Raw genomic sequence first — 12,574 nt, 5'->3', positions numbered from 1 at the left:
TTTCACTAAAACAATCTGAAATGTCCTCCTCATGCCGATGCAGCACCGCTGCCCAACGCCCTGCCGTGTCCAGAGCCATTTCCCCCTTCAGAGGTGGACGGAGGTGTGTGCGTGCGATACCGTATGAAAGGCATTAAGACAATGTAAACAGGGCCTTATAGCTCCGGGAGTTTAGAAAGACTCACATGAACATTAATCAAAACAGAACAGCTTCAGACCTATTGAAGTCTTTCTCCACAAAAAACACTCCACCACTTGTTGCAATCGTTTCCAGATTGCGGCATGTTGCATCTTTCCCAGGAGCCAGTACAGGTGTAAAAGACAGCTATAAGCAATTCATATATAATAATACGTCAATGGGTATCAGTGCCAGATTAGATTATAGGAGGCAAAAGGTATTTCTTCTAGTTATTTTAAAGAACCTATACAATGGGTATGATATAGACAAAATAATTGACAAAATATTGTCCATTATCTTTATCCGTTGCTTCTTTTTATCCACCTATTTCACTTAGCCGGTGACTTAGGTTTTTATACTGTATTGGCAGGATCTGCTTCATTCATGTATGTTTTAGGTGCTAAAAGTGTGATTTTGAGACCTGCTTTGAAAGTTTTGGAATCGCTATTTTACAGTTCCTCGATCACAGAGCAGCAAAGTAACAGGTAAAGATGATTGACAATATTTTGATTGATATCATGGCCAGGTAGCTACAGTAAACAACCCACAGGGGCACGTAGGCGCAGTCGGTAGCGCTGTCGCCTCACAGCTAGAAGGTCCTTGGGTTCGCCTCCCGCTGGGGGCACTGGGGGCATGTTCTCCCCTCCACGTCATCAGTGCCGATACCCTAGGTGGGGTTGGCGAAAGGGCCTTTCTGTGAGGAGTTTCTCCCCGTATCCCTATAGGGTAGGTATCCTCAGAAAAAACATGCAGTAATCCTGATCTCTAAACTGCCTCCCCCTGGCCAGCTGGGGTGCCTGATGGAGGGGAAAGGAACTGGTTGGAATAACGTGTTCCTTCCACGCGCTACTTCCAAGAAGGTGAGAAGAAGTGGCTTGGACTCCTCATGCATAGAAGGAAGCATGAGGTCAGTCCGTTGCTCTTCCCAGGTTTGCAGAGGGAGTATAGCGCCCAGTATTAGAATAGATAATTGACACTGGGTGAAAAAAATAATGGGTTACAAAAAAAAAACAGTTCTACCAAAGCTCATCATCACTTTAACCAGTTTCAACCCCTCCCTATTTTAGGCATGTCATTATAGGCAAACAAATTGTAAATTATTATAATTAGACAAAAATGTAAAAAGAACCACCGCTCATCTGCTGAAAAGACTTAAGAGAGGTGCTGGAGTCACAAAGGGGTAATGAAAAAAATAAAGGGAAGCTCCGCACACTCAGATATGTGCACATTCCGCACAATCAAAGTATTTATTTTGCAAGCTTTCGGTCTACTGACCTTCTTCAGTCATGCCTGAAGAAGGTCAGTAGACCGAAAGCTTGCAAAATAAATTATAATAATTTAAAAAACAAATAAGCTCAAGTACGTGTTATGAGCTTATATATTGGTACAGTAGGACTTTAAATCTAGACAGTCACAGAGACATGTACTGTATTTGGTTGTCGGTCCATATACGATCCTCCTTGAAAGAATCCCTGAAAATCTTTCTCGTCGCCATCTGAATCATTGCACTACTGCTCCCAACCACACCCATCTGGTACTGCTAGGCAGATAAAACAAACACTCACGCGAGTGTTTGACCCAGGTCAGACAAGTACCTGGTACAAAAGACCCGGGATCAAGTTGGAGTTCCAGCAGCTGTGGTGTAGTTCAGTCAGGGATAGACAGTGACCTGGGACTGTTCTGGTATGTACATGTTATTGTGGGCAGTGGTGGAAAAAGTACCCACATTTTTTACTACCACTTTTTTAGCGAAAGGCTGATGCTTTCCTCCGAGGTGCAAAGCCTGTATGGTTAAATAAATGTATATTGTAGTAAAAGTACAAGGATCCGAGATGTAATTAGTTACTTTCCACCACTCATGGGTGGGTAGAAAACGGTTGTCTGCCTCCCTGACCAGACCAGATCAGAGGCAGACGTACTCACTTGCTAAAGAGGCTTCTGTCGAGAGGTGGGCCCCCCAACAGCCCTCCGTGAGCATGTGGTAATGTTCTGAATCTGATCAGAACGCCCCACACATACTGCAACTAACCTGGGAGATTTACGGTGGAATTCAGTGCAACCTGAGATCGTTATCTGGGCTTTTGTTTTCCTCTGTGGAGGATTGTGTTGTACAATCCATGTGGTTGATGTGAATCATTTGAGTTCATTAGGTTGCACTTATGTAAAAGAACTTAAAGGACCACTTCACCACTTTTCAACATCTCTTCATATAATTGGTCCTCACTAATGTTCATGATAAAACACCACCATTCTTTCCTACTCAGTCTGTGTCTCATAGGAGGGCTTTGGGCAGTTCGGACACCCGTCCACCATTGACATCATCATTAGGCAGATTTGTTTTTAAACAAGATTTGTTTTAAAATATATTTAGATTTTTATTATCCTGAGAACGATGGCTTCAACTTTTGCATTGCAACTTTTCAGGAAAAGAAAGCCTGCCGTTTCTATTAGCTTGGATTCACCATCGATGATGTCACTGGTGGACGGGTTTCTGAACTGCCCACAGCCTTCCTATGAGACACAGACTGAGTAGAAAAAAATGGTGGTATTTTATCATGAACATTAGTTAGGACCAATTATAGGAAGAGAAGTTGAAAAGTGGTGAAGTGGTCAAGTAGCAAATCATGTGTTCAAATGCCATCTCTCTGGGAGGTAATAATGCTATACCTTTTATGATCATTGCTCCGGCTGAACGTGTACTCAACTGTTTCATAAGAAAGATGATGTGTTTTGTGACATTAGCGATTTAAAATGTAGGCATTTAGCAGATGTTAATATCCATAGCAACTTCCGAGAGTGACATGAGAGAAAATAGCACAAACCCTCGTCAACAAAATTATGACAGGGCCACATGCACATAAGCACAGTGGGACTAAACAACATACTATCGAAAATCTTAGCATTCGTGGTCAAGCAAAAACAAATCTACATAATGCCATTTGCAGCTCAGAGCAACAGCTGTGTGAGCAAGGTCATGAGAGCCTCTGGGATGAGACATCCTTCCTCCATGCAAGATATTTACTTTGTCCATAGCCTTGACCTAAATGCATTGTCCAAGACTGCTAATGTACCTTGCAGAGAGCAAATGCCTACAGTATATTGTACGCATTATTGTGTATGCCAGAATCAATCAATCTCCCTTCATTTTCTCTCCACACCTAGTGCAGTAACAAGATTCTACAAGTAATTTTGGCCTGGCTACCAAAGCATAAATTTGTATTTCCCTTGCCTGGAAAAACAGATGTGAGCTAATTTTCCACAGCTAGCTCCGAAGAAGACAGGGTTTGAACGAGAAAACCGAGTTTACAGTGACAGACGCACATGCACACGCACAATAAACTGTCTCTCTCTCCATCTCTCTCTCGCCAACACACAAACACGCACATTGCACACAGGCAAAGACAACAACAAAAACCTGTCGTTGCTTGAGCCCTATAGCTGGCATCCGTGCCATTGTGAAATTAGCTGTCATTAGCTCAACTTGTTTTTAAACCAAACGCCAACAGTGACTTTACTTCTCAAATTAGCTGTCATTAGCTCAACTGTTTTTAAACCGAACGCCAACAGTGAAATTTACTTCTCAAAACTGACACACAGTTTGTCAGCTGGAAATTAGCAGGGAAATCTTTTAAACATCGGCCTATAATTGCCACCTTTAGGATTTAACTTGCATCCATGAGGACAGACAGGCAGCTCACACAACGCATCACATCCGACACACCATCGCAGAAAGTCTCGTAAATCATCGCTGCCACTTCTGAATTTCCTTTGGGAATTGTCCGTTAAAAAAACACAAATATATTGCCTGTCAGTGGAGGATTTATTGCACACTTAACATCTTTCTGCACGTCGAACACCTCAGCTGTGCCAAACAGAGGGAGAAGATAAAGCGTGACACATGAATCAATAGTTCATCTTTAGTAGGATGATCACAGGGCTCTGCCACCTAAGGCAGAGGGTATTGTTGAGACATTTACGAGAGCACCAGCTAAAACCCATGATAAACTCTTCTCTTTGTTAAAGTGCGATCCCTCCGTGCACTATGAACAGTCACTATGGTGTAGAGCACCAGCTAAAACCCATGATAAACTCTTCTCTTTGTTAAAGTGCGATCCCTCTGTGCACTATGAACAGTCACTATGGTGTAGAGCACCAGCTAAAACCCATGATAAACTCTTCTCTTTGTTAAAGTGCGATCCCTCTGTGCACTATGAACAGTCACTATGGTGTAGACTCTAGAGCACCAGCTAAAACCCATGATAAACTCTTCTCTTTGTTAAAGTGCGATCCCTCCGTGCACTATGAACAGTCACTATGGTGTAGAGCACCAGCTAAAACCCATGATAAACTCTTCTCTTTGTTAAAGTCTGATCCCTCTGTGCACTATGAACAGTCACTATGGTGTAGACTCTAGAGCACCAGCTAAAACCCATGATAAACTCTTCTCTTTGTTAAAGTGCGATCCCTCCGTGCACTATGAACAGTCACTATGGTGTAGACTCTAGAGCACCAGCTAAAACCCATGATAAACTCTTCTCTTTGTTAAAGTGCGATCCCTCTGTGCACTATGAACAGTCACTATGGTGTAGACTCTAGAGCACCAGCTAAAACCCATGATAAACTCTTCTCTTTGTTAAAGTCTGATCCCTCTGTGCACTATGAACAGTCACTATGGTGTAGACTCTAGAGCACCAGCTAAAACCCATGATAAACTCTTCTCTTTGTTAAAGTGCGATCCCTCCGTGCACTATGAACAGTCACTATGGTGTAGACTCTAGAGCACCAGCTAAAACCCATGATAAACTCTTCTCTTTGTTAAAGTGTGATCCCTCCGTGCTCTATGAACAGTCACTATGGTGTAGACTCTAGAGCACCAGCCAAAACCCATGATAAACTCTTCTCTTTGTTAAAGTGCGATCCCTCCGTGCACTATGAACAGTCACTATGGTGTAGAGCACCAGCTAAAACCCATGATAAACTCTTCTCTTTGTTAAAGTGCGATCCCTCTGTGCACTATGAACAGTCACTATGGTGTAGACTCTAGAGCACCAGCTAAAACCCATGATAAACTCTTCTCTTTGTTAAAGTGCGATCCCTCCGTGCACTATGAACAGTCACTATGGTGTAGACTCTAGAGCACCAGCTAAAACCCATGATAAACTCTTCTCTTTGTTAAAGTGCGATCCCTCCGTGCACTATGAACAGTCACTACGGCGTTGCGAAGTGGTCGTGTTTTGACTTGAAGTAAAGGGCGATTGGTTTGTCCAATGTTCTTGAGTGGTGCAACCACTCCAAGGAACAGCAATGTCCGTGTTAACCTATGTATGTGACTATGTGACTAGGAGTACCAGTAGGGGCAAAAGTGGCGCTGTTGTGCCAGAAACAGAGAGAGAGAGATAGTGCTGCACTGTTGCCTGCTAATGAGAGACAGAGAGAGAGAGAGGGGGAGAGATATTTTATGTGTTTCGCCTGAATGACGAAAATATAGGAGGACGGCAGGTTGAAAGTGCAGGTTAACTGACACACACACACACACACACACACACACACACACACACACACACACACACACACACACACACACACACACACACACACACACACACACACACACACACACACACACACACACACACACACACACACACACACACACACAGGGGTTCGTGACTGTGACACGATTTATGCCCTTTTCCACTGTGAACGGAACTCTCCAACTTTCCATCTCATTTGCAGCTCTGTAAATGCCGGTCGCTCTTCCAGTCCAAGGCATCGCACCCTTTTCATAATTCTACAATACGGCGGGTGTATAGTTTCCAAAAAAAACACTCCACATCCTTTTAGATTTCTCCACAATGTGTAAAGGTGGTATATGATTCCCATGATCGTCATCCTACTCAGATGTATTATTTTAACAGCTGTATGCCATCTCTACTCCCATTTACACCTAGAGTTAGAGAATGGAATGCCAGATTGGAATGCCATCGACTATATTTCCTCAAGTCCTTGAGCATTTCAGCACTGTAGTGTATATTATCATGGCCATTATTCGCACCACGCAGATAATGTCGAGCCAAACTAACTTCATAGTAGGGCCGGGCGATACGACTTCAGTATCACCATTATTTCAATTTGCAATATTACGATTAATAAATGATTATTTATTTTTTTAAATAGGGAAAATAGCAGATCTACAAGATCACAATACATTGTAACATGTTGTGAGCTTGTAGATCTGCTATTTTCACTAATTTCTTTTGCACGCCACCATTGTGCAACAAAGTATAATATAGGTTTAAGTGATTCATCAGACAAGTTACGTCGATCATAAAATAATCTATACAGATTTTCCCTGTCTATTTGTTATAAAAACATGCTTCTGTCATTGGTTCTAAATATCTATTTCGATATTATTTTGGTTAATTGCCCAGCACCAGTGGTGGAAAAAGTACTCAATTTGTTTTACTTAAAGGACCACTTCACCACTTTTCAACATCTCTTCATATAATTGGTCCTTACTAATGTTCATGATAAAACACCACCATTTTGTCCTACTCAGTCTGTGTCTCATAGGAGGGCTTTGGGCAGTTCGGACACCCGTCCACCAGTGACATCATCATTAGGCAGATTTTTTTTTAAACAAGATTTGTTTTAAAATATATTTAGATTTTTATTATCGTGAGAATGATGGCTTCAACTTTTGCATTGCAACTTTTCAGGAAAAGAAAGCCTGCAGTTTCTATTAGCTTGGATTCACCATTGATGATGTCACTGGTGGACGGGTTTCTGAACTGCCCACAGCCTTCCTATGAGACACAGACTGAGTAGGAAATAATGGTGGTGTTTTATCATGAACATTAGCGAGGACCAATTATATGAAGAGATGTTGAAAAGTGGTGAAGTGGTCCTTTAAGTAAAAGTACCAATACTGCAATATAGAAGTACTCCGTTACAAGTAAAAGTACGAAAAGTAAAAGTACTTATGCGGAATGTCCCATTGAAACTTTTTAAATCCAGACGCCTTGTGAGCTATTTATTATACACAGGCAAAGTCCAGCTGGTTTCGACTTAGGCGTACATGTACAGTACTGTAATGCAGTAAAATGCTTCCAGGTGAGTGGACTGAAGGCTGTGTAGTGGCCCAAAGCCTGGCCTCTGGCTGAACTCTGTGCCTGGGTCACGGAGGAATGCACAGCAGTCCTTTGATCAACAGAGCACCTCCAAATTAACTTACAGCACACCCCTCTGATGTGCAAGACGGGCAGCTGGCTCTGCTATTATAATACTATATACATCATGTAAAAAATGACATGATTTTTCTAAGATAATAAGACACTCGGTCTATGTTGAGCAGAAGCGATCACTGATGGTGTTTTATGAAATGTGATGTGGTTCTGGCCTTTTCCCAAAAGCACTGGTTCAAATGCCTATATACAATTGAATAGTTAAAGTATAGTCCGACACGGATACAATCATCACAAAACATCATCAAAAGCAAATTTTGGATTGTGGATTGTGCAGTCCGGGTAGGGAATGAGGCATTACCCCAGGTGAAGGAGTTCAAGTATCTCGGGGTCTTGTTCACGAGTGAGGGGAGGTCGGAGAAGGAGATCAGCCGGAGAATCGGAGCGGCAGGGGCGGTATTGCAGTCGCTGTACCGCACTGTTGTGACGAAAAGAGAGTTGAGCCAGAAGGCAAAGCTCTCTGTCTACCGAGAAATCTTCGTTCCTACTCTCACCTATGGTCATGAAGTGTGGGTCATGACCGAAAGAATAAGGTCGCGAATACAAGCGGCCGAAATGAGTTTTCTTCGACGGGTGGCTGGCATCTCCCTTAGAGATAGGGTGAGAAGTTCAGTCACACGAGAGAGACTCAGCCTGGAAAGGAGTCAGCTGAGGTGGTTCGGGCATCTGGTTAGGATGCCTCTCGGGCGTCTCCCTAGGGAGGTCCTCGACACACGTCCCACTGGGAGGAGACCCCGGGGCAGACCAAGGCGCAGTTGGAGGAAATACATCGACTCACTGGCCTTGGAACGTCTCGGAATCCCCCAGGAGGAAGTCACTAATGTTGCTCTGGAGAGGGAAGTCTGGAGTACTCTGGTGGAGCTGTTTCCCCCGTGACCCGACTACAGATAAGCGGTTGAAGATGGATGGATGGATCCTACCCTCTCCAATCTGGAAACCCATTGGCAAAAAAGGAAAAACAGCACCCTCTGCTGTTTGTTTCCTTTGAATTTGCCTCTGGGGGCGTGGCCCAAGGCCCCAGTGAGGCTCTCCAGCGTTGAAACACTCTGCCCTAGTGGTTGGAGCGTGAACTGCAGGCGGACCCGTGGATTGATGACCGGGACACCCCGTGCAGCTGGGCATTAACATTGAGCGCTCGGTTGCACTTCCGCATTTGACCACCAAATTTTGGTGGTCAAATGCGGAAGCAGAGGTTTCTTCCGGGTGCTTCAAAACGCCACTGAGCAGCAGGGCTATCGCTCCGGTTCAGTCTCTATCCTTTTATTACTCTATGGGCAGGCCTCAATAGAATGTGTATAACAGGATGTTGGCCCTTTTGGCCTGCCCTCAGCCCTCCACTTCCTGTGGTGCGCCTGTGTTTTCATTCCCACTATCAACAACAACGTATACATGTTCTGAATCTGAGTGCAGCTCAGAATCTGTTCTTGAGAGATTACCCTGTCTCTAACTACTAGTCAAATTTGAAAGGACCTCACCCAGCCATAATATTAGCGCGAAGATTAAATTACTAAGATTGAAATCTTCCTTCCAATTTCGGCCCCATTCAGTTTTTATTACAAGACAAGAGGCATGTGCCTGTGTTGTGTCATTCTTACATGGAAACTCTGATGACCCACATGCAATAAGTATGCTCAAAGAGATCACACAGCTTTTCATGTCTTTGTTGCAGGACACACCTGTGGAACCAATGCCAGGAGAAGGATCGTGTGTGCGTGAGTGCATGAGAGAGAGAGAGATCTCCCCTACTGATCTCCCCAACTCATAAGAGCCACCATGGTTTACAGTGGAGAGAAGCAGCGTGTGATGCCGCACATGCACAGCCGTGCATCATAGATCGAAAGATAAGGCCTTGAGATGCGCTCAAACACAAACCAAGCATGCAATCTGCACACAGCAACAGCAGCTCTCCTCTCTGAATGTCTATTGTTATCATAGACACCCGACCCACGCAACAAATTGAGACCATAACTAGTCATCATCAATAACGGGATTTATTCCCTGTAGCTCGATCAGTTGCAAATATGTGGGTGGAATTTACTGTTACAAGGTCTTCATGCGTTCTTGTGGGCGTTCTTGTGAGCTGTCCCGATGTGCATTCTTCTGCAAACAGTTTAGCGCTGTCTGTTGCCGAGCCAATAAACCTGCCTTGCAAACTGTCAGCACGCGTGGAGTTGTATTAAACCAGAAGGAATGAAATCTGGAACAACATAAAAACAACCATACGTCCATAGTACTATATACAGCAAACACTTGCCTGCCCTGCACACACACCATACTAGTACATGGGCAAAGAAAACAAGCATAAACCAATAAGTGTACGGTCGCATGCACGCGCACACACATGCACACAATGACTCCCCCTGCCGGATGACGAGAGACCTGCCTCCCCTGTCAGTGGGGAGGGCCTGCAGTGAGGAGGGGCCCTGGGGGGGTCATCAGTAGTGTTACAGCTGTATGCTGGAGCGCGTCCACATTCAATGAAAAGATAGAGAGGGACAGGCAGAGACTACTGAGGAGCCGTACGCAGCAACAGAGTGGAGAAATGCAACAGAGATAAGATATGCTAAAAGAAAACGCAGAGAGAAAGTCAGCTGGAAGGCGTCCCACCCTCCCCCCAAAAGAGGGACAGGACAGACAGAGAGGCAAAAGGAGAAGTGAATGCCAGAGGAACATTCCTTACGTGTGCCAGGGTCCTGCTGTGGAAGCCGTTGGTGGGTCTGTACTGGTGGAAGTCTGTCTGAATCACACACACCCTCTTCTCCATCCTCACAGCACGCTCAGGGAGCTGTGGCCCATTGCTGTCTTCACCCACTGGGCTCTGGGGAGGAAGTGTGTATACTACTACTATGCTGAGGCTCTGGGTAGTGTGTGTGTGTGTGTGTGTGTGTGTGTGTGTGTGTGTGTGTGTGTGTGTGTGTGTGTGTGTGTGTGTGTAAAGTTTGTGTAAAGTGTGTGTAAAGTGTGTTACTCTTGCTACCTGACCCTGAGAGAAGCTGTGATGTGAGGAGAGAGGTAGGGAGGGACGGAGAGAGAGAGAGAGGGAGAGAAGAGGAGGGAACAGACAAAAAACAAAACACAAACTGGCTGCAACACACACACACTCTAGCAACACCCCCCTCCCCCCCCCCCCCCCCCCCCCTGCCTAAAGCTACACCACCCACTGACAGCAGTGGAGAGACAGACTGGGAGCCTCCAGCACAGCTATCTGCAGAGCCAGGAACCCCCATGCTACTAGAATGAAATATTTAAATGATAACCAAGAACACAAGAACAAGAACAAGAACATGATAACCTAATCATGTTCTTGTTGTTTTTTTGTTTTGTTTTGTTCTTGTTTTATATACTGCAACTATGTCTTCTGGATGTTCTATATTTCTTGTACAATGTTTCATTTACATAGGTAGAGGCCTCGTATAAGCCCCTTGGGTTTTTTTGCCTCAGCCTAGCACTTTACCCCTCTTATATTTATATGCTCACTGTGTTGTTTTTTATATTGTGCTGAATAAATAAATACAAAATACAAATACAAATCACCCGGGAGAACGTGCGCACGTACGCACGCAATATATTGAATATACGTATCTGCTAAGAGAGCATGCAAAGTATATGCTTTTGTTAAAACAAATGTTAATAGGTCTGCATTCTGATCTCAATCATCACTTGTGTTTGCTCAGTAAGATGGGGTTTAGCCATCTCTACAACTCTTTAATACACAGAAAATACATATTCAGGTTGGGATACCAATTTTAGAGATAACTCATACAGGATAAACAAGTGAAATTGGAAGTGAGCAGACCGAATTGGAACTGTAACACTATAAAATTGGCAACCCAGTGAACCCACCTGAAAATATATTTTCTGTATATTGAGTTGAAGAGGCTGCAGTAGGGGTGAAAGCCCAAGATACATTTCCATTGTGGACAATTAAGTTTACCTTGACCTTGAGACGGGGAGACCCGGTTACTGAACAAACAGTAAGCAAAAACACCACTTGCACTAACTTTAATCCCTTTCAATTCAAAATAGCTGTTATTGGCCAATCTAATCATTTTCTATAGACCTGTTTCACAGCGCATATTTTTACACTGTTAATTGCAGCTGAAGGAAATGTTTTATCACTCTCTGAGAGTGATAAAACATTGTTTTATGTGGTTCTGTGTGCCAGCCTGATGTGAACTGTACAGGAGACATCCATGCTGGCACACAGTAAATGAAACACAGCCAGAATTAATACCATTACCTTCAGTCGACCCATCTACGTATATTACACTACAAGTATGATTGAATGGCTTTTGCCTTTTTTATAGAGGGACAGACAGTAGGCTGACAGGAAATGGGGAGAGAGATGGGGGAGTGACATGCAGTAAAGGCCGTCGGGATCGGGAGTCGAACCCGCGGCACACTGCCAAACTGGATTACCAGCCAAGGTGCCTGGACCGCTGAGCCACAGCCCAGGCCATGAATAACAGTATTATCAATGAAATAGGTAGAGATTACATTGGGTAGATTGAAGCACTTTTTCTGCAAAACTTTGACTTAAGACTCCAGATTCTGTGCCTTCCCACCGTACCTTTTATATCGCAATCTGTCTGTCCGTCTGTCTGTCTGTCTGTCTGTCTGTCTGTCTGTCTGCCTGGTTTGTAGACACACTGTCAGTCATGTTGATACTAAAGGTACGGTGAGAGATAGTGCAGGTTGGCTGCTGGGAAATCACGCGTGAAATGATATGTTTACCTTACAATTGGAAAAAATGACAGGGGGAAAGATTCACTTGTTTCATCTTGGAGAATGGAGGAGGCAGGTACAGCAATTGAACTTTTTAAACCAACCTGGCAGTGGAAAAATACAAATAAATTAACAGCTTATTATCTGACAGCCGATGACAGTTAGTTTTGGGGGGATTTTCTTTTTCTTCCCAAATCACCCGAGTTGAGTGGATGTGTGAGGTTGAAGAATGTGACCTTACAGTCAGGGAAAGCATACAATTCTGTCTGTCAATGTCAATATACATTTCACCCAAACAGTAAGCAGACTTCACCTAAAAGCACACATTTTTCTACAACTGCAAATCACATTTCTAGGGAAATTCTATTAGAAGGTATTTCTAATCTAGCAAATTAATACAAATCTAATGAATTTGTGTGATTGAATC

This window comes from Electrona antarctica (genome assembly GCF_951216825.1).
Source record: "Electrona antarctica genome assembly, chromosome: 22".
Taxonomy (NCBI): domain Eukaryota; kingdom Metazoa; phylum Chordata; class Actinopteri; order Myctophiformes; family Myctophidae; genus Electrona; species Electrona antarctica.
Note: the sequence above shows the minus strand (reverse complement) of the source record.